Below are 24,364 nucleotides of genomic sequence, written 5' to 3'. Positions count from 1 at the left end.
AGACACACACAGATTCACGGACACACAGACACACAGAGACACACTCACACAGACATGCACGCATACACACAGACTTACAGACACACACACACGGACACACACACACACACACACACACACACACAGCCACGTCTGTTGGTGGATTGCCCCTAGTAGAAGTTGACTAGAAAACATTCAACTCATTGAGGAAGCTTTGTTGTGTGGGCTGTGGGTGAGGAAAAAGAGAATCCCTGGAGGAGTTATTACTAGGCCTGTGCTGTGGACTGAATATTTATGTCCCGCAACTTCATATGGTGAACTCTTAACCCCTAAGGTGATATATAAGGAGGTGGGTCCTTTGGGAGGTGATTGGGTCAGAAGGAAGACCCCAGAGGCCTGAGAGAGCCCCCTCGCCTCTTCTGACATTGAGGACACAGCAAAAATATGGCCACCTGTGAACCAGAAAGTGGGCCCTCACCAGACGGGGAATCTGCCGGCACCTTGATCTTGGACTTCCCAGCATCTAAAACTGTGAGAAATAAGCTTCTGTTGTTGATATGCCACCCAGTCTACGGTATTTGTTACAGCCATCCAAACGGAATGAGATGGCCTACGATTCTTGCAGCCAGTGTCTGACTATAAGTGCTGTGGATAGAAGGAAACAGAGGAAGGGGGTGGAGGCGAGGATTGGGGGACGTTTTGCTCCAACTGTGGGAAGAAGAGGAAGGAAATGATATTTAAGAAGAATTCTATATGTTCGTCTCCAGAGGGCCTGAAAATGCGTTGGAGAAAACGCAGTATCCTTTTCTGATTAAAAACCAAAATAACGGGCTTCCCTGGTGGCGCAGTGGTTGAGAGTCCGCCTGCCGATGCAGGGGACACGGGTTCGTGCCCCGGTCTGGGAAGATCCCACATGCCGCGGAGCGGCTGGGCGGGTGAGCCATGGCCGCTGGGCCTGCGCGTCCGGAGCCTGTGCTCTGCAATGGGAGAGGCCACAGCAGTGAGAGGCCCACGTACCGCAAAACAAACAAACAAACAAAGAAACAAAAAAACCCAAACTAACAACAAAAATAGCCATAGGTAGAAATGTCCTGAACATGACAAAAAACCATATACATACGTTAAAACCCCCAAGCCAGCAAGGATCCACTATCACCAAATCATGCCCTGATCTTATCATGAACAAGAGGCAGCAGACACTACAAATGGGACGATTAGAACCCCAAAACCTTTATGAAATAGAATAACTTGAGTAAACAATTACAGAAATTTCTGTAAATTGGTTAAAGGCCTAAAAAATCGTATTGGAACCATAAGTGAATAAGATACTATGAAAATATAACAGGAAAATTAGAAAAACAAAACAAGATAAAAAAATTTCTAAAACTTAAAACACAGTGCCATGGAAATTAGAGCTCTACTGGGTGGATTAGACAGCAGATTAACGAGGGTTGAAGAGAGAACCAGTGACCCAGAATGTTACAGGAGATAAAGTGATGGAAAAAAAAAAGAGGGCAAGTACAATGAGGCACATGAGGTACATATATAGAGAGTCTAATGTACATGGAATTTTAGGATGAGAAATGGAACGAGTGGTGAAGAGACAGGATGTGAAGTTTTTAGAATTTTGGTAAGCATGGATCTACAGATTCCAGTCCCGAGCAGGAAAAATAAAAATAAACTCGAACCTTGCCCTACAGTAATGGACTGTAGAATATTAAAGACAATTGAAGAGATTATCACAGAGGAGGGAAGGCAGACAACAGTGAGACCAAACAACAGACCAGTCAGCAGTCACAATTAAGGGTGAACACAAGGGAACGACATCTTCAGAGGCCAAGGGAAATGTCACAGAAACATCTGTATAGATTTCATTCTAAACTACCACTCAAGAATAAAGCAAAATAAGAACGTTTTCAGATAAAAAAAGACTAAGAGAGTTTGCCTCTCTCAGGCTCTCACTGAGAGTGAGGAAGGATGTACTTAAGGAAGAAGTGAGTGAAACCCAGAAGGAAGGAGTGGAGTGTGAGAGAGACAGAGGCAGGAGCTGGGTGAGTGCAGGTCTAAGTCAGACAGTCATCGAGTGTGTGAAACAACAGTCAGGCGTTAGTAATAACAATCATCAGGACCAATTAGAGTCATAAACCTCTGTGGTTCAATGTTGTGTCCTAGCTATCGCCTGCCGCCCTTCCAGGGTTCAGGAAGCCTGAGCTGAGGCTGGCAACGCACATATATCTATTGACATGAATAATAATTTATATCTATTCATATAATAAGAACAAGTGCATTTATTCCTGGAATGCAAGAATGCTTCAACCTAGGAAATGCATTGGTGTAATGAACCACATTAATGGAAAGAAGGGAAAAAACAGGATCATCTGAATGCAGAAAAAGCAGTTGAAAAAATTCAACACACTTGCATGATAAAAAACACTCAACACACTAGGTTTGAAGGTAATTACCACCACATAATCAGTGCCATATGTGTAAACCCTGCAGCCATCATAATACTCAATGGTGAAAGACTGAAAACTTTTCCTTTGGCATCAGGAAGCATGTAAGCATGCTGGGTTTTCCCACAAAAGAAGCAACATAGTAGGGGTAGTTTTAGCCACAGCAGTTAGGAAAGACAGATCAATAAATAAATGAAGGAAGGAATTAATCACTGACATCCAAAGTTGAAAGGAGGAAGTAGAATCAGCCCTGTTCTCACAGAACGTGATCTCATATGTAGAAATCTTAAGGATGCCACAAAAATGATATTAGAATTAATAAGTGAATTCAGCAAAGTGACAGGATACAAAGTCAACATTGAAAATCATTTGCAATTCTGTATACTAATATGATCAATCTGAAAAGGAAATTAAGAAAACGATTTTATTTACAATAAAATCAGAAAGAATAAATTACTTAGTAATTTACCTGACCAAGGAGGCGAAGACTTTCACAATGAAACTTGCCAACCTTTTGGAAAGAGATTAAATGACACAAATCCCATTTTCATGGATAGGAAGACTTATCACTGCTAAGATCTCAATATTATCCATTTCAATTTACAATTCCAATGCAACCCCTATCAAAACCCCATTCTAAGTCGAAAACCCCATCCTACACTGAAAACCCCATCCTAAAATTCACTTTACATCAAATAGACCCCTAAACAGTCAAACAATTTTGAGCAAGAAAAATAACGTGGAAGGACACAAACTTCCCAATTTCAAAATTTACTACAAAACTACAATAATCAGGGGCTTCCCTGGTGGTGCAGTGGTTGAGAGTCCGCCTGCCCATGCAGGGGACATGGGTTCGTGCCCCGGTCCGGGAAGATCCCACATGCCGTGGAGCGGCTGGGCCCGTGAGCCATGGCCACTGAGCCTGTGCGTCCGGAGCCTGTGCTCTGCAATGGGAGAGGCCACCACAGTGAGAGGCCCATGTACCGCAAAACAAACAAACAAACAAAAACTACAATAATCAAAAGAGCTTGGTACTGGCATAAAGACAGAATTATCAATCAATGGAATAGAATTCAGAACCCAGAAGCAAACCCTCACATATATGGTCAAATGATTTTTGACAAGATCATTCAAGGGGAAAAGACTGACTTTTCCACAAAGGGTGCTGGGAGAATGTGGTATCCACGTGTAGAGGAATGAGGCTGGACCTCTGCAAACACCATTTATAAAAGGTCACTCACAAATGAATCTGAGACATAAAGGTAAGAACTGAAAATACATAACATTATCTCTGTCCCACATTATTATAACCACTTTTCATTATTCTGGCCATGATGCTTTCTTCAGGATATACAGGATTTTAGCAAAGTTCCACAGGGGAAAGCTTACTTAGTTCTTTGGGGCTAGGAGACAGTGTGGAGCCAACCTTGGCTATGCTGAACAGATCTCCCACTTTACCGACTCCCACTGAGACCTACTTCCCACCTTCACATCATCTCCTAGGGATTCGGGGACATTTCCACCGTCTTATGAACAGACCGCGTGCCCCCCAAAGATTCATATCACAAAAAAGAGGCAACATGACTGAAAAATATCTCTAATACGATACATAGATTGTCAAAAGATGTTTTACACAGATAGATGTTTATAGAGGATGGAGGGAGAGAGGAAGAAACAAAGGACAGAGATGGGGGGTTGGACATATAATTTTACGTCTTTACGCGTGGTAAGGGACAACTCCCAGTCAGCTGGTCACCTTACATTTGTTATTTGCAGTGGATTTTCATTAACTTCAAAATGAGTTTAAAGAAGAAAAGAAAATGAATATACTTTAAAGAAATCCTGTAACTTTATAAAACATGTTCTGATGAAGGCTAACTTGGAAAGGACCCCTTTTGAATGGGAGCAGTGTGTTTGTCATAAGCACACTGCCCTCTGGTGGCCGTATGAGATATGGCATGACTGCTGCAGGGCTCCAAGATTCCATCAGCAAAAGAAACCAACATCAAAATTCACAGTCTTGTTGTTAGAGCAAACCACATTCTGTAAGACTCAAAGTTCTGGGGGAGCCTTCTAGTGAAAGTCATTGTCTTGACTACGACACAATAGGCCACTTCCCAGGTGCAGTATTTCAGAGAGTGTTGACTGAGCCCCTGCGTCAGGCCCAGGGTCCACAGCAGAGAATAGAGAGGAGGTCGCTGCCTCATGGGACCTGCAGGGAGAAGGTGGGAACGTGCTGGCCTTCACTTGTCTGCATCCCAGCGCTGCGTGTCTGGTGAGGAGAAATTAGTCTATCCAACCAAAGACGTTTATGGCGCTTTTCTGTTTAGATTAACAATAAAACGTTTTAAAAAACTGGAAACTGTCACTCGGTGTATCTGTATAAATTCATCCAAACTTATATAGAGTTAAAAAGAAAAGGAATTCCTTATATTACTGGTCACTTTTCCACTTAATATGAATAATTATTCCGTCCATTTAAAGTTTTAGAAAATACGCACTTAGTGGCTGCATGATATTCTTTATGATACCTTGTACTTAAAGGACCTGCATCTATAGCTCCTGCTTCCAGCTTCCTCCACAACCGTATCTTGTTCTTCTCTGCAAGTGGAGTCCAAATCCTATCATCTCCAGGCAGCTTCCAAATCTAGAATCATTCCCAGAACTTCCAGAGAACATTCTCTTTATCCTTTTCTCCTTGGATGGCAGGCCTTCAATTGCATGTCATTTCTCCTGTGGATTCAGAGCTTCTCTCAGACCAGATGATGTTCAATCAATTCTCAGGCCAATTGCAGCACAGTGCTTTGCATATGGTAAATGCTCAACAATAATTTGAAAACACAATAAATCTCAGTGAATTACTTGCTGTTGCTGACAATGTGAATTGTCCATGAAAATCCATTCCCCTCCTTGGGGTGCACAGCTGGAAGATGTTCCACCCTCCTTTGTAGCCATAGGACCATGTCCTTGCCAATGGAGCAGGAGAGGAACTGATGTGTGTCCTTCCAGACCTGGCCCATTATCACCTCCCACATGCATTTCTCCATGTTCTTGCCCCTTCTGCTGATGGATACAGATGGGGATGACGTCCTAGGGATGGAGGAGCCCCAGGATGGAAGACTCTGGGTTCCTGATTGACCACGTGAAGGAGTGCAGTCTCCCCAGTGTGAACTGTGATGTGTGAAATGTGGAGTGATGTGCTGCTGAAATTTTGGGAGTTGTTTGGTAATTCAGCGTAAACTAATATATACACAAACATTTTCATCATAGCATCAGCCTAAATAGGCATCAATCAAGTACATTTAAAATGACGGGGACAGGATTTCCCTGGTGGCACAGTGGTTAGGAGTCTGCCTGCCAATGCAGGGGACATGGGTTCGATCCCTGGTCTGGAAGATCCCACATGCCGCAGAGCCACCGGGCCTGTGTGCCACAACTACTGAGCCTGCGCTCTAGAGCCTGTGAGCCACAACTGCTGAGCCTGTGTGCCACGGCTGCTGAAGCCCGCAGGCCTAGAGCCCGTGCTCCACAACAAGAGAGGCCACGGCCATGAGAGGCCCGCACACCACAGTGAAGAGTGGCCCCTGCTCGCCTCAACTGGGGAAAGCCTGCCCAGCAACAAAGACCCAACACAGCCATAAATAAATAAATAAACTTACATTAAAAAAAAAAATGACAGGGACTTCCCTGGTGGCGCAGGGGTTAGGAGTCCGCCTGCCAATGCAGGGGACATGGGTTCGATCCCTGGTCTGGAAGATCCCACATGCCACAGAGCCACCGGGCCCGTGAGCCACAACTACTGAGCCCGCGAGCCACAACTACTGAGCCCGCGAACCACACGACTGAAGCCTGCACACCTAGAGCCTGTGCCTCGCAACATGAGAAGCCACCGCAATGAGAGGCCTGCACAGCACAATGACGAGTGGCTCCTGATCACAGCAACTAGAGAAAGCCTGCGCGCAGCAATGAAGACCCAATGCAGCCATAAATAAGTAAATAAATATGTTTAAAAAATAATAAAATAAAGCAAAAAATGACAAAACTCAATGTTGCCTTTCTAGTTTCATCCTCTAAATTAACCCTGCTCTTCTGACCCAGTCATTTGACCTCAGAGAACTTCGATTCCTCAGAATTTTTTATTCTGACCTTAATAAACGTTGCAATCAGAATTATAACAGTATTTGAAAAACAGCATTGAAAAAGTATTTTACAGGGAAAATTTCAAACAGACATTTTAATTGTTTTGATCCTGTTTTGGGAATACAGCACAGTAAATTATTTATAGTTTATCTATGTTTATTTTCAATTAACTAAAAGTGTTTTAGTTGGGATCAATTTTTAAAAAAATAAATGACAGGTTTTTTGTTCACATCACATCTTAATGACTGACTATAAATGCTCTCGTTGTAAGATTTCTTTAGTGATCATTATTTGTACTTGGTCAACTGATCTGAGTCAAATATTGATATCAAAAAACTTTAAAATGATCTTTCTCTTCCATCAATCTTAAATCAATAATACATTTGACCACACGGAGTTTTATATGGTGTGTATTATTTTTACTATTAATACTCTCCATGATAGTGCAAGTCTTTTTTTAAAATAAATTTATTTATTTATTTATTTTTGGCTGTGCATGGCTTTCTCTAGTTGCAGTGAGCGAGGGCCACTCTTTGTTGTGATGTGCAGGCCTCTCATAGCGGTAGCTTCTCCTGTTGTGGAGCACGGGCTCTAGGAGCACAGGCTTCAGTAGTTGTGGCTCGTGGGCTTCAGTAGTTGTGGCCCGTGGGCTCTAGAGAGCAGGCTCAGTAGTTGTGGTGCACGGGCTTGGTTGTTCCATGGCATGTGGGATCTTCCCGGACCAGGGATAGAACCTGTGTCCCCTGCATTGGCAGGTGGATTCTTAACACTGTGACACCAGGGAAGTCCCAGTGCAAGTGTCCTTAATGTCAAAAGGCTTGTTTCCAATCAGTGTATTCCTTGAAGACAGCAATTCAATTTTTTAAAAAAATTTATTATTTATTTATTTTTGGCTGCCTTGGGTCTTTGCTGTGTGCGGGCTTTTCTCTAGTTGCAGCGAGCAGGGGCTACTCTTCATTGCGGTGCATGGGCTTCTCATTGCAGTGGCTTCTCTTGTTGCGGAGCATGGGCTCTAGGCATGCAGGCTTCAGTAGTTGTGACACACAGGTTCAGTAGTTGTGGCTCATGGGTTCAGTAGTTGTGGCTCATGGGCTTAGTTGCTCTGTGGTATGTGGGATCTTCCCAGACTGGGGCTTGAACCTGTGTCCCCTGCATTGGCAGGTAGATTCTTAACCACTGTGCCATGAGGGAAGTCCCAGCAACTCAATTTTGATGCAAGCTTTGGAACACTTGCCCAAAAGCCTCCACCACCCTCCTATTCTGCCCACCTCATTAGAGAACAGAAGGTGTTCTCAGAGCTACTTACAAGATACAGGCAGAAAGAAGCTACTTAGTGGATCCAGTCACCTGCCTAGGAATTGAGAGAATCTTTCCCACTCAAATATCCTGGTAAGGAACCATGTTTCTAATTTCTCTGGGAATAAAAAGACACCAGGGAAAGAGTCCATGGTGGGGAAATGAATGTCTAATTCATCTGAAAATCATTCCATCTCCTTCCCTTTCATCCTGGTGTTTATGGTAGGGAAAAAGCCCTGGCCGTCACCGTGTGGTTTTCATTATATTTTCCTTAAGAAGAGAAAAATAGTCTAATTGAGGGCGGAAATTGGCCAAACTCAACGGTCGAGTTCCTAACCTCTCTTGCAGCTGAAAGCAGCCAGATGAACTTCAGGCAGATTAGAAGTGAGCAAAAGGATTATGTGGACTTGTGGGAGGCTCTTTAGATAGAGCAGACACAGCTGGATTGGCCCTTTCGCCCTTCATTTTCCTGCCTCCTGCCTCAGAAATGAAGACTTGGTGGCTGGTCAAGGCTGGTGCTCCAGCAGCCACTTTGTACCGAAAGACAGGCAGCCTTGAGGTTGGACACCAGCTAAAAATGCTGGGGCAGAAAAAGATGGGCTGGCTACCAAGGTGTGCAGTTGAGGGTCAGTATGAACAGTTTACATTCATGAGAAAGGAAGAAATCTCCCTCTTGCCTGTGCCTGTGGTATTCTGGTTTTTCTGCTATATTAGGGAAATATGGGCATCCAATGATAGTGGGCCTTCCTTGCTAAGGCAGACAACCTGCACTAGCCTGAACTCTGTGGGACACCCCGTCCTCAACCCTTCTCCTTGCTCACGAGCTAGACAGCAGCTCAAGCTTCCACAAACTCCAGGTGACCAAGTGATATTTTGGGTTCTTTAGTGGAGATGTTCTCTGGAGGTGAATTTGGAGACTTTGATGGGATGATTCCCGGCCACTTCCTGCAAACCAACACAGAGCCTGTGCTCCTAACCATTATAGTAGAGCCTCAGCCCAGGCAGCCCTTCCCTTTGGTCCTCTGATCTCTGCTTCATCTACTCCAAGTTTAATCAGGGGCTTCAGTCTTTCCTCCTCAAAGGAGAGCTTAGAATTTCCTCCCTGTGAGGACTTTTGTTCTCTGCTTTAGGGGGGCTCCATCTCTGGGCAGAGAAAAGAGAGGTCGCTGACCATGGACTCACTCAATAACTCAGACCGTGGGACTCCCCCTGACTTTACTTTTTTTTTTAATGGGTATACTATTTTACTGACATTTAAATTTCACCAAAAATGAGCTCAGGTATATGCTGGCCATATGTTCAGATTTTTGAAAGATAAATGGATAAGACAGCTTTAAGGGTGCAATGTATTTAACACTGTACAATATACTCAACAATTAGACAATCTAAGGGGTGGTATAACTATACACTTAGGAGCACAGTTTTGGGACAAGCCCTGGAATTGGAGAAAAAACCCGCCATTCAGGACTGAACACAGGTCCTTTGTTGCTAACAGAATCTCTCCTTGACTTCCAACTTGAGACAAACCGAGGAGTCTGTCAGTATACAAAACCCACAGCATTCAGGACATAGAGTAACAGGGTAGATTGGCCAGAGCCAATTCGGATTGTGAGGGGGGCCAGTCTGAAGTGAGTAGCGTTCAGCGTTGCAGCTGAAGTCTAGGGTCTGTAGATTAGAGCAGCCACCTTCTGAAAATCGCTGTGGACTTCCCTGGTGGCACAGTGGTTAAGAATCCACCTGCCAACGCAGGGGACAGGGGTTTGAGCCCTGGTCCGGGAAGATCTCACATGCCGCGGAGCAACTAAGCCCGCGAGCCACAACTACTGAGCCCGCGTGCCACAACTACTGAAGCCCGTGCACCTAGAGCCTATGCTCCGCAACAAGAGAAGCCACCGCAATGAGAAGCCCGTGCACTGCAACGAAGAGTAGCCCCGCTCGCTGCAACTAGAGAAAGCCCGTGCGGAACAACGAAGACCCAACGCAAAGATAAATAAATTAATTAATTAACTAAAAAAGAAATTGCTTGTTTCCAAACAAGTTCCTAAGATGCTTTTCCCAAACAGGGCCCCTGACTTGACTTTGATGGACAAGGTGGCCCATAATGCCCCCACCCATTTGTGGTTTTGGGGAAAAGACAGAGCCCCTCCCTGTGCAGAAGCTGAATGGGAGGGATGCCAGCCCTGGGGGCTGGACCAGGGGTGGGCGGTGGATCACTGCTGGAGGAGCCTGAGGGGTGGGTGGGGCCTGTGCTCAGTCCTGAGCTCCCTGGACTGAGACTGACTTTCCTGAAGCTTCCTTGAGCACCTGCTATGTTTTGTTAAAACCCTTTCTCCTCACACAAGCTCCACTCAGAAATTCCCCTGGATCAAGCACATCCAAAGTCATGCCTCTTAACTCAGTGGCCACCTTACATTTTTAACATTTTTTATGTAACCCAGAATCAAACTTTAATCAGTCTCCTCATACCTACCTGGCCGGACACAACAGGCCACAAGTTACGTGTTATTGATACGAAAAATCAGGGATTGATAAATCCAGAGATATAAGGAATATTGGGGCGCCCCAGCGCTGAAGGTGAGGGGAATGAGGAGTGACTAATACATACAGCATCTCCCTTTGATGAGATGTTCTGGAATAGACATTAGAGGGGGTTACGTAACATTGTGAATGTACTTAGTGCCACTTACATGTACAATTTAAAATAATCAAAGAATTAAATTTTAAGTGAACTTTATATCATAGAATAAACAATTTAGTATCTGGAATAAAACCCCCAAATGTTGAAGAAAATGGAATTAGAGGGGAGGGGAAGGAAGGCTCCAGTGCTGCTGTAGGCACTGGGGCAGCTCCTAATTGGGCCCTGAAGGCTCTGCATGTGCTTGTGCTAGTGGCTGAGCTGGCAGCAGCTCCAGGGATCTTAAGGGAGGAACTGGCTCCAGCACCTGAGTAACGAGAAGAACTGGGTCTGCTGTGGTCTCTAATCCAGAACTGGAGCTGGATACACTCCGGGGCCACAGCTGGTGCCAAAGCACGATGGGCTCCAGAGCCAGGGGCAGTGCCCTCACTGAGGTGGCTTCAGCTCTGGACCGAGGCTGTTGAGGAAACTGGCTGAAGTTGTAGAGGAAGCACTAGGACAGGTTTCTGTGACGATTCAGGCTCTGAAGATGGGAGGAGAGCTGTTGCTGGAACCTTCTCTGGATCAGGAATTGGAGCCTGTGTAGATGCTTTTTCTCCCTTTTGAGATTAAATGAGAGCTAGGGCATGAGCATACCCTGGTTGTGGAACTGGAGCTGGCATATTCGCCTTTGAACTCAAATGAGAGCTGTGGCTTGAGCTTGCTGTGGCTCTGGAGCTGTAGCGGGCAGCAGAGGTGTAGGTGGCTCTGGGTCTCAAGGTGTTTCCAGAGCTTGTTTTGGAGCCTGTGCTGTAGCTCCAAGAAGAGAAAATATCATCAGTAGGATCGCTTTTCCAAAGACAAGAAACTTCTCATGGCCAATCAATGAAGTCTCAGTCCAACATGCCACCCCCAGGAAGTCTTCCAGGACTTCAGTCCAGGAGAATAGTGATCTGAGCCTCCTCATTGCTCCTGGCCCAGTTCTAGCCTCTGAAGCCTCTGTTTTGTGTGGCCCAGCCACTCCCCCTCCCCACTGGTTTCCATCACCCACCCTGAGTCCTCCTCACCATCACTCTCTACCTCAGTGGGCTCCGGGTGCTCCAGCTGTGCCAGAAGGAGGTGGGCACGGTGCTCTAGGTCTGAGCCAGGCATGCTGAGCTCTAAGTAAGCCAATAGCGTCTTCAGGCAGGGAAATTCTGGGGGCTGGTGAAAATCCTCACGGGAATGGTGTAGCCAGAGGCCCAGGATGGAGGACACGGCCCTGGGAGTAGTCAGGTGGGCAGCAGCGTCAGAGGCCTGGCCTTTCCTTCCACCTTGCAATGTGTGGGATCCAGGGTTCTGCCAGCTCCTGCCCATCCACAGACCCTACCTCTCTACACAGCTCTTTGGGGAATGGAGTCCCTCCCTCTTGAATCAAAGCCCACTCACATTTTTAGTTGGTACAGGTATCCGCCATACTCATCAGAGTCAGGGAGGCTGCATCGGTACCTAGAGGAGGCCAGGAAGGCGTCACATGGACTGTGCTGACACCTGGATGTGATGGCCAGTGTGACAGTGTGGCCCCAGGGAGAATGGAAGCTCTGGAGGGAAGGGCTGCTGTCTGCTCGATGCATTAAATGATAGTTGTTCCTAGAACAATGCCTGCACCCAGTGGGCCTTCCTCTATATTTGAAGAATGAATGAGCCCAGTCAGCCCCGTCACACATATCTGAGCGTCCTGGGCCCCACTGATCGCCCCCAGGGGTCTCTGCTCTCACTCCAGATTGAATCACACATCAACGTTCAAATGGGAAAACAGTATAGCCAAGGCCACCAGCCCAGTGGCAAATGAGGCAGAGCATCTGCTCCCTCCCACGAGGGAGCAGAACAATGACAGTGTAGCACAGCCACAGCCCTTCTGGCAGACCTTCCCATGGGGCCAGGTCCCCAGAAAGGACTTTCCATGAAGGACCCACTTAGACCCTACAGTCACCCTAGGGAGCTGGTCCTCTCTTTACCCTAGCGTGCAGAGGGGCAAATGAGGCTCAGAGAGGTGTAGTGACATTCCCACATCTCACGGCTAGTAGGTGGCCGAGTCACCAATGTACCAGGAGGGGCAGGAGGTCCAGCACCTGCTGGGTAGTTGCAAGGGCTCTGTAGGTGCCCAGAAAGGCGGGGAGGTCGGAGGGGTCGCTGTCAAGGAAGGCAGGCACCAGGTTGCCCACCAGCTTCTCCAGCCTGCCTGCCTGGACGCTCCACACCATGAGAGTCCCATTCCTGTCCCCTGTGGACACATTTTCCCCTGGGGTGGAACGGAGCAGAGACACGAGTCAGAGGAAGCACCATGGACCACCAGGAGGGCTGAGGCTGGAGCTGAGACCACATCCCCAAGCCTCAGGGACTTGTGGCAGAAGATGGGGCAGGGGTGCCCTCAGCAGAATAAAGGTGCTGGAGTCACCAGTAGAATTGGCCGCGGGCAATGATTAAATGTATTAGGATCTCGGAGCAGTTTGTAGCACAGTACTGAGAGCTCCTTCCTGTATTAACTGCATCATCCCTGTGATTGTTATAAAAATATGCCATTCTAGGGATGAGAACACAGAGGCTGATCCCAGAGTGGGAGGGATCAGGAGTGTCAGGCAAACAGGGACACCTGGGGATGGAGTTAAAACAGGAGAATCTGTAGAAAAAGGCAGAAACACCCTTGACTTAACACGAAGTAGATGCTATCAGTCTTTCTGAGGTTCCTACAAATATGTGGACAAAGCAGGGACTGGGCAGTAGGGCAGGTGGGAGAGGAGATGGGGTCTAGATTCCTCTGGGAGCAGGGCTCTAGGAGGGAGCCCAGGGGAGGACCAGGGTGGCTCTGGGACTCGGAGCTTCCTGGGTGTGGAGTCTCCTCTCTGGCACTCACCCTGAGCCTGCCCTGGGCTCTGTTGCTGGTGTGGGGCACCTGCCCCTCCTGCAGGGAGATGGAACAGGGGGCTCCGTGGACCGGCTCCTGTCCGATCTCCCGTGTGGGGCCCTGAGAAATCAGTGCCCAGCAGCCAGACAGAAAGCCTCAGAGCCTTGTCCAGCTGTCTGTGCTGGTTCTCAGACCCACCAGACATCTGCACCCCAGACACACGCCTACCACTCTGCACAGACCTCCACCGAGGACAGAGAAAAAGCTGACAAGCTGAGGGCCTTGGATTCACGTTGGCACCTCAGGAATCCTCTTTCCCCCATGCCAGCCCTGTCCTCGGGTGTGACCATGACAGGACCACCAAGTTACCAAGTGTACACCAACCAGTTCCTGCCCAGGGGGGACACTCCCACCAAGTCCCCCTTCCTCCACATGGAGATGAAGGGATGTGGACCTGCTCAGGGTGGGCTCCCAGAGGTGGCCGCGCCTGGACTGGCCTGCTCTAGGCCACCTTATGTTACCTTAGGTGACCTCCTGGTAAATGACCAGAGGTGTTGGTTTTGAGGATTGAACCAACGTCTACAGCATCTGAAAAACCTCTCACTCCAGGGTTCCCTGAAGCAGAAGCTCCGGGAAGTCGGGCCACAGCAGGAGAACATCTTTCTCTATGAGCTGGGGCTGTCACTTGAAAGTGGGTGCCTGGTTAAAGGCTTCCGAGCTCTGTTGGAGTTTGTGGTCCAGGAAGTGACTTCACTCCCGGGGGCCCCCTTCCTTGAGTCCCCTCCTCAGACAATAGCTCTCCACACAGCACTCTGGGTGGCGGACTGTTCACCCTCTTCTCCATGCAAGCCCATATCTCACACAGTCACACCCGCAGCCCTCTCCACGGCCCCCGGGGGTGGGGGTCTGTGGGCAGCTTTCAGGAGACAGACCTGGGCTCCAGACTCGTCTCCTCATTCGTACCTGTTCTCCATCCTGGATAAGGCATTGTGTCTCTCAAGTCCTATCTGTCTCCCATCTGCACTGTGGGAATGATTCTAGCATGTTCTTCTCGGGATGTCCTCAGGTATAGGTGGGAAAGGAACTCAAAAATGTGGGAGTGGTGTCACATGTAGGCTGTGCCTCCAATCCCTTTTTCCTCCTCTTGTTACCTCCCCCATGTCTGTTCCCCTTCTGATCCCATAAGACCTTGTTTAATGTCACTGTGCACGTCTGTGTATATGTGTGTGTGTGTGTGTGTGTGTGTGTGCGCGTGCGCATGTGCCAGTTCTCACTCTCTGGAGGCCAGAATACTGCCCCCACGTAGGGAGGGATGGGCAAGAACTTCCTAAGGTCTTAACGGCTTCTAATTTCCAGAGTAGACCCGAGGAGAGGGGTTCCAGCCTTGGCCTGGGCCGTGGTAACACTGTGACACAAAGCCATACAGGGAGCAGGACCTGGAGCTGGGATGACAGACCCAGACAGTCTGGCTGCACGGTCCACACTCATCACCACAGTGCTGGCAGCAGAGAGACGGACACGTTCATGGGGCACACAGCTTGGCAGGCTCGGCTCCTCTGGCTGGACACCTAGTGGTCCAGGGACAGACTGGCAGACGAAGGGCTGCCATCACCAGGTAGACTTGACAATCTCATTTGCTGCTGCCTTTATGTTCCTGTCCTTGAATGCCTCTCCCCAAGACTAAGGCTGGCTGGAACATGATATCCAGGCCCAACCCCAGTATAAACAGTCCACTTCACTAGGAACAAGAGAATTTTTAGTCACCTGGAGTAAGATGTTCAGCCTTGCTCAAAATCCCCTGGGAAGCAGTTTCTCCCAGTGACTTCATTAGGAAAGTAGATCAGAGTTGAGCTAATCTTATAAGGGTCTAAGTGTTAATTGGCCCCAAACTGCCTTCTGGGACTCTCTTCCCACCCCCTCCCCCATGTCCATGCATCGGCAGCTCCATCTCTCCACCTGCTCAGACCAGAACCCTGGGGCTCTGTCTGCTCCCTCTTTCCTCCTCACCCCCCACATGCAGTCAGCTCATCCCCTGTCCCTGGATCTCAACTCCAAAACGCATTATCCCCTCTCTGCATCTCCCTCCCTTCCCCTAGTCCAGGCCGCCGCTGACACTGTCCCTAATTCCTGTTCTTTGCTTCCATTTCCTACTTCCTCTGATTCAAGAGAGGGATCTTTAAAGACAAGTCTGTTTCTGTCACTCTGTTAACAAACAGGAAATCTCTCAGCGGCTGTTTGGGGAGAAGCCCCAGTCCTCAGCCAGACCTCACGCCCCTCCTCCTGCCAGCAGCCCACCTTGCCTGTTCCGCTCAGTCCAGCCACACTGGCCTCTGTCTCTTCTTCCAAGAAACTCCTCCCCAGCCTTCAAAAGCCCCAGGCTGGGACCCCACAGAGCTCTTTACCTGGGTGACTCCCCATGCAAGTTTTACTTCGCAGGCTGGAGGTTGCTCCTCCCTGGGCCCTCAGTTCCTCCCCGACGGTGCTTGCCTTGGTCCCCAGGAGTTGTCAGTCTAGCCTGTTGGGCCCCAGTACTTGCTAGGGGAAGTGGCAGGAGGCTGGGACCCCAGGCAACCTCAGGTGGTTAGCCTGAAGACTCCTACCACCAGCTTGCAGGTGAGCCCAGAGGTCTCTGTCGCCCCATGGCGACTCCGGGAGAAGAGGCCCTGCGGAGCTCCCAGAGCCTCTCCCTTCCGGTTTTCCAAGTGGAATTTAGAGAAGGAGAAAGCAAGCCAGAGCCAGGGCGGGGCTTCCCCTTAAAGCCGACGCTGTCAGAGGCTTATCTACCTCCCCTCCCACTAACTCTGTCAGTACTGCAGCCCTGAGGGTTGGTGTAGCCCGCAGGGCAGGAGTCGTTACTGGGTGCCAGTCCTGCGGATGTTCAATGCAGCTGGAGGAGTCTGACCTTTGCTTACCAGTCAGAGGGGCCAGAAGAGGATTTGTTTAATTTAATTAATTTTAATTTTAATCTTTAATTGCGATACAATACACATAATGTAAAATTTACCATCTTAACTGTTTTTAAGTGAGTATATTTAATGGCATTAATTATACTCACACTGTTGTTCAACCATCCAGCTCCAGAGCTTTAAAAACACGTTACTATTACTCACAAACATAGAAAAAAAACTTATGGTTACCAAAGGGGATGGGGAGTGGGAGGGATAATTAGGAGTTTGGGGTTAACTTATACACACTACTATATATAAAATAGCTAATGAACAAGGACCTACCTTATAGCACAGGGAACTAGACTCAATATCTTGTAATAATCTATAATGGAAAAGAATCTGAAAAAGATATATATGTATATGTGTAACTGAATCACTGTTGTATATGTGAAACTAACACAACATTGTAAATCAACTATACTCCAATAAAATAAATAAATAAAGACAGAAAAAAAGATGTATCTATTATGTTTATTAGTGGTAAGAAATATATAACTTAGCAGGATTTTTAGTTCGTAACACCCACGTTACCTATATATACTAGACTGAAATACTCTTTAGATAATTCTATTATGTGTTTCATATTTATCTACGTTAAACAGTATTTTATATGATTAAAAGTAAAAAAGTTAAACAAGATTAAATTTTGAATAAATGTCGAGTAAAACAGACATCACAGAACTGTACATTTACCCACAACTTTTCTTTTTTTTTTTTTTTGGCTGCACCATACAGTTTGCAGGATCTTAGTTCCCTGACCAGGGATTGAACCTGGGCCCACAGCAGTGAATGTACTGAGTCTTAACCACTGGACCACCAGGGAATTCCTTACCCAGAACTTTAAAAACCTTCCCTAACTGAAACTCTGCAGCTATCCTCCCTCCCCCAGCCCCTGGCAACGCCCATTCTACCTTCCATTCCTATGAATCCAGCTACTTTAGGGACCTCACAGGAGAGGAGTCATAGAGTGTTTGTCTTTTGGGGGCCATTTTATTCATACAGTTTATGTCCTCAGGATTCATCCATGTTGTAGCATGTGTCAGAATTTCCTTCCTTTATAAGGCTGAATCATATTCCATCGTATGTATACACCACATTTTATTTATCTGTTCACCTTTTGATGGACACTTGGGTAGCTTCCACCTTTTGGCTATAACGAATGCTGTGAAGATGCCTATACTAATATCTCTTTAAGATCCTGCTTTCAATTATTTTGGGTATATACCCAGAAGCAGAATTGCTAGACCATATGTAATTTTTTTAGTCCATATATTGCTAGTTTTTTTGTAAATTGAGGTAGAATTGACATGTAACATTATATTAGTTTCAGGTGTACAACATAATGGTTTAATATTTGTGTATATTACGAGATGATCACAACAGTAAATCTAGTTAACACCCATTACCATACGGGTTAGAGAATTAATTTTTGCATGTGTGGTAATACTATTTTTAATTTTTTGAGAATATGCTATACTGTTTTCCATAGTGGCTGTACCATTTTACGTTCCCACCAATAGTACACAAAAGTTCCAATTTCTTGGGCTTCCCTGGTGGCGCAGTGGTTGAGAGTCCGCCTGCCGATGCAGGGGACACGGGCTCGTGCCCCGGTCTGGGAGGATACCGCATCCTACGGACCGGCTGGGCCCATGAGCCATGGCCGCTGAGCCTGCTCGTCCGGAGCCTGTGCTCCGCAACGGGAGAGGCCACAACAGTGAGAGGCCCGCGTACTGCAAAAAAAAAAAAAAAAAAAAGTTCCAATTTCTTCACATCCTCGCCAAGACTTTTTTTTTAATAATATTTTGATCCTCGTAGGTGTGAGGTTGTACCTCATTATGATTTTGGTTTGCATATCCCTAATAACTAAAGTCGCTGAGCATCTATTTACATCTTTACTGGGCATTTGTATACCTTCTTTGAAGAAATCCCTGTTTAAATCCTTTGCCCGTTTTTAAATCCAGTTGTTTGTTTTGTTGTTGTTGAGTTGTAGTAAAGGGTGTTAAGCAGGATGTCATAATTTGACATATGGTTGGGAGAGGACTGAGCTTGAAACTTTTGCAGTAATCAGGGTGAGAACAGGAGGGCCAGAGCTGTCTGTGGCTGGGAGGACAGACACTGCACACAGGTGTTCTTCACAAAGGCCCACAGGGCTCTTCTCCATCTGGATCTTGGGTGACCTAGGACAAGGATGACTCGGGCCATTCCCTTAAATTCTGGAGTCTTCTGAGATTCCAGCCTTTTAAACTCCGTGGGAAGGCTCAGAGAAGTCCCAGGCCCATGTGAAATCCAGGGCCTCAGTCCTTCCATGTGGCCCAAGGAAAGAATGGTTCATAATTGGGGTTACAGGACACCTGTCTGCTCTTCTGCAGCTGTGGCTGAGACATGTGGGTTAGCCTCTAGAAATTGCAGAGTGAGACCTTGTTGGGGCACTCTGCCACTTCCTAGCTGAGCAAGTTACATAACCTTCTAGTACCTCAGTTTCCTCCTCTGTAAAATGGGGATAATTAGTGTGCCTCCCCTATTAAGAAGTGAGTTAGGAGTAAATGAGTTAACAATGTATGTAAAGCATTAGAGCAGTACCTGGCTCATAGTAAATGATGGCCGTTATTGTTATTTTCACTGAGATCTGAATCTCTCTGGCTTCTGACTTCGCTACCGCCCAGCACAGCTTCCCCAACAGTCCCCACTCAGGTCAAGGCAACCGTGTAGCCCAGAGCCAGGTCCTGTCTCCTGGGGGCCTCATCGCAGTTGCAGCTGGGCCTGTTCCCTGGCCGCCGGCAGGGGGCAGCATTGCACCATGGCTGGACAGTAGGTCCAGCCTGGGAAGCTTGGCGCTGAGTCCCTGGGTCCATCCCCTCTGGTCTGGCATGGTGGGCACGGGAGCAGGGAGGTGGCCCTCTCTCTGCCTGGCCCGGGGCTCCTCCTTCAGGAGGCTCCCAACCCTCGGGGCACTTGTGGCTCTTTCTCTATCCCTGTGCAGCCTGTAGGTACTAGACAACGTTCTTCAGTTGGTGCACAATCTCCACATCTGTGAAATGGGGTAACAGTGCTGGGTTGCAGGGTTGCAGGGTGAGGGGCAGGAGATGTTTTAACAACCTCCATGATAGCCTTCCTTAGGGAGTAGGCTGGCCTGGGCTGTGGCCTGGCGCTTTTCTGGGCTTGTGACCAACTGAGGGAGAGTGTGGCCGTGAGGATATGCACGGGGGCGTCTCTGCTCCAGGCTGTGGCTAGCTATGTGGTCCTGAAGACGGGGCTGATCTGGGCATGAGCACACCTCATTCTTGAACCTGGTTGGTGCCTTTGCTTATGCTTGCTGGAATACCTACCCCTTTCTCCTTCTTCTGACTCTGCTTAGGCTTCTCAGAAGTCCTTAACAGCCTTCTAGGTCTCTCTAGGCCTGGCATCAGCTTACCTTGGCCGTTGCCAGCCCCCAAGCGCAGTCCTGTCCCCACCTGTGGCTTCCCAAGTTCCCACCATCAGGCTCTGGGTCTCACACCAGAACATGTGTCTTTCCCACCGTGGCCCTTAGCAGGGGACCAGGGGAGTGGCCCACCTTCCAGTAAAGAAAGGCCCCAGCTCCATGATTCCAGTCCTGGAATCTCAGGGATCTAGCCTTTGGCTTTCCTCCCCCACAATTCCTGGAAGGCCTTGAACACTGGCCAAGGGGACCCCACCTTCACCGTCTGTGTTCACATACCTCCAGTAGATGACGGCAGATGCAGGCTTCAAGGCCACCCCTCCACACCCCCCCTCACATCCCCCCACAGGAGCCTGGGGCCTGAAAAAACCTGCCAAAAAGCCTCAAGCTGGTGAAAGAACAATCTGTGACCCCAGTGATCAAGAATGCATATTAAAACAACTGCGAGACATAACTGTTCATGTACCAAAATGAAAAAACATTAGAAATGAATAATGCCTAATGTTGGTGGAGGTGTAGAGAAACACTGTCATAAATTTCTCGTAGAAATGTTAATTGGTTTTAAAAACTGCTTTGGAAGGCAATTTTGGAAATATGTACTAAGAGATTTAAATTATGCATAACCTTTTTAGGCATTTATCGTAAAAAATAATTGCATAAGGCCTGGAATGCATGTAAGAGTATTTTTACAGTAGCGTTAAAAAATGTCCACCAGCAAGTGACTGGTTAAGTAAAGTATGATAGATGCATGGGAGAGAGCTGTATTCAGCAAAAAATTCAAGGTTTCAGAAAACAATTTCATGGTCAGGGGACGGGCTCATATTAAAATGTTCATTCACTCATTATTAATTCATTGATTTAACTAACATTTATTGAACATCTAGACATGCCAGACATTGTTCTGGATACAGGGAAAAAAATCATAATGAGATTACACTATCCTTCTTGTGGGGCTTATCTTCTATAGGGGGGAGACAGAGAATAAACAAGCACTAAAAAATAAAATAATTTCAGGTATGATACTTTGTCTTGTATGTAAAAATTATACCTCAGTAGAGACAAGGACAGAAAGAAAAACATGATCATGTCAGCAGTTGTTATTTCAGGTTGGCGGTTATCAGTTAGGATTTGTGTTACGAATAACTGAAAACTTTACTCCAGTAGTTTAACTAGTTGAGGGCTTAACTGTCTTATGTGTCCAGGGTTGAAAAAGCCCACCACCGTCATCTGGCCGCTCTGCCATCCTGGGATGAGGCTGTCAGTCTCCTGCTTGGCTTCTCAAGGTCACAAGATGGCAGTCTGTCTTTTGGATCTGCTGTTTACATTCCAGGTCTGAAGGAAGAAAGAGGAAGGGGAAGAGTAATGTCTTTCTCCTTCTGAGGTGCTTGCCTTTTTATTATCCAGGAGCAAAGCTTCAGCCAATGTCATTTGTTCCTTCCCTGTGGCTGCCGTATCAAATTACCACAGATGAGGCGTCTTAAAACAACAGAAATTTATTGTCACGATTCTAGAGGCCAGGAGTCTGAAATCTGGCGGGGCCATGTTCCCTCCAGAGACACTAGTGGAGAATCTGTCCTTGCCTCTTCCACCTTCTGGTGGCTGCTGGCATTTCTTGGCTTGTGGCTGCATCACTCCAATCCCTGTCTCCACGGTCACATTGTTTTCTGTCTGTGTGTCCACCTCTGCTTCTCTCTCATAAGGACACGTGATGGAATTCAGGGCTCACCCAGACAATCCAGGACAATCTCCTCATCCTGAGTCCTTAATTTAACCATATCTGAAAAAACAGTTTTAAATAACAAGGTCACGGGACTTCCCTGGTGGCGCAATGGTTAAGAATCCGCCTGCCAATGCAGGGGACATGGGTTCGAGCCCTGCTCCAGCTCCACATGCTGTGGAGCAACTAAGCCCGTGCACCACAACTACTGAGCCTGCGCTCTTAGCCTGCGAGCCAGAACTACTGAGCCCATGTGCCACAGCTACTGAAGCCAGTGCACCTAGACCCCGTGCTCCACAACAAGAGAAGCCACCGCAATGAGAAGCCCGCGCGCCGCAACGAAGAGTAGCCCCCGCTCGCTGCAAGTAGAGAAAGCCCGCGTGCAGCAACAAAGACCCAATGCAGCCAAAAATAAATAAATGAATAAAATAAATAAATAAAACACAAGGTTTATTAAAAAAAAAACAACAAGGTCACATTTACAGGTTCTGAGGATTGTGGCATCAATATCTTTGGGGGGGACCACCTTTCAGCCTATCACACCCATTAACTGTCCAGGGATTTTGCTGTGCTGAGCCTCAGTGATCTCACCTGTAGATTGGGGATGTGAACCCTATTCTAGAGGGTCTTGTACTGATCACCAACCATATGAGCAGGTGACAGGAGGACTGGGCCTCTCTGTGGCTGAGCCCTGCCCTCCCTTCTGATCTCTGAGGGCTGTTCCCATCTCCTAGGGCAGGTTCTCCCTCCAATCCCCTTTTATCATTGATCTCCCCTGGTTCTGGAGACAGTTACAGTGAACCTGGGAGGCAAGCAAACCTTTATCCCCATCTCCAACTGATTCTTTTTCTGGCATTGCTGCTTCTCTGCAGTGAGGTGTGTGCACGGCTGCTGTACCCAGGCCTGGCACTTGGCAAGTTCAGAGTTCCCTTCCTCTCCTGGGGTCTCCCCATGGGGCTTCTGCTCTCTCCTACTCCCTGTCATGTTTCCCCCCACCAACACGCTGGGTCTCCCGCTCTACTTTCCAGATGAATGTCTGGGAATTTAGGGATGCTGCCCAAGGTTGCCCACCATATCCGCAGTGCATCCAGGGCCTGTGCCATCTCCCCGCCTCACCTGAAGGAGCACTGGGCAGTCCCTGCTCCAAGCCGAGTCCTCAGAAGCATCCCCAGGAGGTAGCACCTTCATCCTTCAGGGTTACAGGGTGCTAAATGCGCCATGACACCCAGACAGAGGAAATCAATCACAAGTTCATTTCATCATCGCATAAAAGAAGAGGTTTATAGGCAAGAAAAATTGCTTATGGAAATGGGTGTGTCCATGAGCAGGGTGATCTGATTCGTTAGGGGTTGCTTCTAGCTGGAGGCCTGGGTCTGGGGAAGAGGTTATCTGCCAGGTGAGCCAGGGCTCCAGGCAGATGTAGTTCCCTCAATCCCTGCCCCTTGGGAAAGGGGAAGCTTGGCTTTGAGAGGCTATAGGCCCACGCCGGTAAGAGCAGCAGGGCTATACCTGACTTGGGATGGGATGCAGTGGGGTGCGTTGAGCCTCTCACATTCATTTCAGAGTGCCTGTGGTGTGCAGCTCCCAGCCCAGTGGGAGGGGTGACACTTGGGTGTCCCATCACAGACGGGAGCAGGCCAGGTCTGGGGTCCAGCAAGCCTGGGGGCCCCTCCTCACCTATGGACACCCGCAGCCCCATCCCTCATGAGTGCAGAGGACATAGGACTGGCACAGAGTGTTGTGTGCAGAGTCAGGATGGGTCAGCCTCCTGTGAGCTCCCTGGTGGCCAGGGGCACAAGGGCTTCACCCCTCTGTCTTGACTGTCCACTGTGGATCAGTGGCCCTCTGGCTTCCCTAAGATGGCCACTGAGGATATGCATGTCGACATGTCTCTGGCTGCCCAGGGCCACCTCAGGCCCCTGCTCTGTCGAGACATGTCTGAAAAGTAGTGAGACTGGTCTCAGCGTCTCCCACCAGGACTATTCTGGCACCTTCCATCCTGGCCCCTCCACATCTTGCTGCTTTTCTCTCTGCGTTCCTTTACATGCACCTGCCCCCATACTTTTCCTCTTGCTATTCTCTCTGCTTGGAAAGTGCATCATCTTCCTTAACTCAGCTCACGGGTTCAACTCAGCCTGTGTAGCGCCCACTGAGGGACCCACTACAGCAGATGGCAGGGGCAGAGGGGACCATGTCCTGGTCTGGAGCCTCGGCAGTGGCTCATGAGGGTGTGAAGGCCTGAGTTTTTCTTTGGAAAAAGTCAGGCTAGGTTTTGGTTCTCTGCTCCTTGGTCCTTCCCGGGGAACCAGGAGCTCCCCCAAGTGAAAAAGGCAGAGTTGCAGGGCCCAGGGGCCAGGGATCCCAGCATGCAAACTGGGAAGGGCTTGGACCAGCCCTTGGGCTCAGGAGAGACTGTCAGTGCTGAGGTTTTCAAACTTTAGACTCTCAGCAGGAGAACCCTTTCCTTGCACACAATGGACTCGGAGCACACAGGTCAAGCCTGAAGGAAGTGGGGTGGGTCTAGAGCCTTGGAAGCCAGAACTTTCTCTAAAGAACACCCTGGATTCAGGCTGGGGGACACACACCTGGAGGATCACTGCTTTAGGAGGAGGCTGGGACACAGGCTGCCTGGGATGCCTGGGCCTGAGATGACTGCTCAGGGTCCCTCCTGGGAACCGGGCCTTCCCCCCTGTTGCTGTCCTTTGGCATTTAGTAATGCCTTTGTGCAAACTGCGGCCTGCCTCTTCTGCCCTTCAGAGGGACCTATGGAAGGGAGGGACCTTACTGAACTCCAAGGGGCCAAGGGGAGTGCTGGACATCAGCATGAGAGCTCCAGATGGGCCTGAGCTGGTGTTTGGTCCTGCCACCCACCCTGCCTGGAGAGCCTGGGTCCAGGGACCAGACTTCTGAGGTTC

The 24,364-nt window shown here is 48.2% G+C and overlaps 1 long non-coding RNA gene across 4 annotated transcripts; it reads right to left on the bottom strand.

Moving 5' to 3' along the window:
* Nucleotides 1–4,013: 4,013 nt before the first annotated feature.
* Nucleotides 4,014–16,071, bottom strand: LOC117202534 (uncharacterized). 4 transcript variants are annotated; one of them, XR_004484952.2, is made up of 4 exons: nucleotides 15,769–16,071; nucleotides 11,911–11,970; nucleotides 11,550–11,743; nucleotides 4,014–11,292 (listed from the first exon to the last, which is right to left on the bottom strand). It is a non-coding gene; the product is annotated as an uncharacterized LOC117202534 (long non-coding RNA). The 4 variants fall into 4 exon arrangements; XR_007471376.1 differs by having other exon boundaries at nucleotides 4,014–11,298; nucleotides 11,550–11,970; XR_007471375.1 differs by having other exon boundaries at nucleotides 11,550–11,970.
* Nucleotides 16,072–24,364: the final 8,293 nt, after the last annotated feature.

This window comes from Orcinus orca, chromosome 14 (assembly GCF_937001465.1).
Source record: "Orcinus orca chromosome 14, mOrcOrc1.1, whole genome shotgun sequence".
Taxonomy (NCBI): domain Eukaryota; kingdom Metazoa; phylum Chordata; class Mammalia; order Artiodactyla; family Delphinidae; genus Orcinus; species Orcinus orca.
Note: the sequence above shows the minus strand (reverse complement) of the source record. Positions and strands in the feature narration are given on the sequence as shown.